We start from the raw sequence: 1,571 nt of genomic DNA, 5'->3' as shown, positions 1-1,571 counted from the left end.
ACAAAACCAAATGGCCGCCTACTGAATGGGAGGATTTGTAAAAAAAAAAAAAAAAAAAAAATGTATCCAATAAGGAATTACTATCTAAAATATATAAAGAGCATACACAACTCAACACCAAAACAAAGAAACAACAGGCAAAAAGGAAACATCATGTAAGCTGATTAAAAATGGGCAGAGGCTGACCAAAAGGTCAATAGTAGCAGGGTGAGGGCGCACCCATTTTTCACCTTGGGTGCCCTGGGCACAGTGGAGTGTAGCCCGACTCTAACCTGGGATGCCAGTGGTTTAGCTCAGCCCTGGTGCAGACATGCTGTGCTGGCTTGGCCATAGGTGGATGCAGATGCTGCCTGCACTGCAGTTCCCAGTCTGAGTCACGCCACTTGCGCCAACCTCAATGGGCAGCGTTAAGCACTCTGCCTGCGTGGGCAGTGGCGTCAGTCTCTTCAGTTAGCTCCGGTGGCCCTGGCAGCTGGTACCATGCCCTTGCTATATCGGCGCCAGTGAGGGCATGGAGGAGGTGCTAGTTGACGTGCACACCGCCACAGGTCTGCCCTGGAGAACCTGCATGGTCCTCACCACCGTGGCTTTGCCCAGCACAGTCACGCTATCCCTGGCCACCTACCAGCACTGCATCCTGACCAAGCTAGGTGGAAAATTTGCAGCCAGAAATAAAAGAGTCTTAAACAAGAAGTTACAGTTCATGCACAATTCAGTCGAAATGGTCCAAAAGAGTTGCAAGGCTAACATATCTAAGGAATAGGCTTCTTTCAGAGCTGTATTTTCGGGGCAACTGCCACCCTTTCAAAGCCACTGTATTGGTCTGGATTCAGTTTCCAATGTGGATCTTCATGTCTATTACTCTCCAGAATTTTAGCACAGGGGCAACACGTTCAGAAGCAGGTTTTTCTGTTCAGGAACAGTTAGCTACTGATGGGGTCCTTTGGTTTTTTGACCTCACTGCACCGGATTCCACTTGGATTCTGCCTATCTTCATTGGTGTCCTCAATTTATTAATAGTGGAGATTCTTGCTCTGCAAAAAAATTGGAATGTCTCATCTTCAGATGTGTATTACTTGTTTGGTTCATGCAGTATCAGTGCTGATGATTCCAATTACTGCGACAGTACCTTCATTGATTGTTCTCTACTGGTTATGCTCCAGCTTAATGGGCCTTTCACAGAACTTGCTGCTGTGAATGTTCTCCTAGGTTTAGTCAACTTTGCTGAATACCATTGACCAAGTCATATTCAGACACTCCTTCTAAGGGCCTCTTTGCTGTCTTTTAAACCATATTCATTTTAAGAAAATGATATACTTTCCAGAAATTCTGAAACAATTTCAAGTGTAACTATCATAATACATTTAGGTTTAGAAATTCAGATGTGATTTAATTTGTCTTTATTTAAAATCATGAATTGTGTGAGGTGGGAGGGGTTAAGATATAATCCAAATATATTTGGCATTACTTAAAATATTTAAATGTTAGAAATGTTTAATTGTATCTTAAAAATACAAAAGTAGAATCAAAGTGTCTGGTTCTGCTTATAAAATTACAACTTGCTAGAGGTG

The 1,571-nt window shown here is 42.8% G+C and overlaps 1 pseudogene; it reads left to right on the top strand.

Moving 5' to 3' along the window:
- The first annotated feature begins 310 nt into the window (after positions 1-310).
- Positions 311-1,312, top strand: LOC144235124 (cytochrome c oxidase assembly protein COX18, mitochondrial pseudogene; annotated as a pseudogene).
- Positions 1,313-1,571: the final 259 nt, after the last annotated feature.

The sequence above is a fragment of the Crocuta crocuta genome, unplaced genomic scaffold (genome assembly GCF_008692635.1).
Source record: "Crocuta crocuta isolate KB4526 unplaced genomic scaffold, BGI_CrCroc_1.0 scaffold493, whole genome shotgun sequence".
In the NCBI taxonomy this organism is placed as follows: domain Eukaryota; kingdom Metazoa; phylum Chordata; class Mammalia; order Carnivora; family Hyaenidae; genus Crocuta; species Crocuta crocuta.
This window is presented reverse-complemented; position numbering and strand designations above follow the sequence as displayed.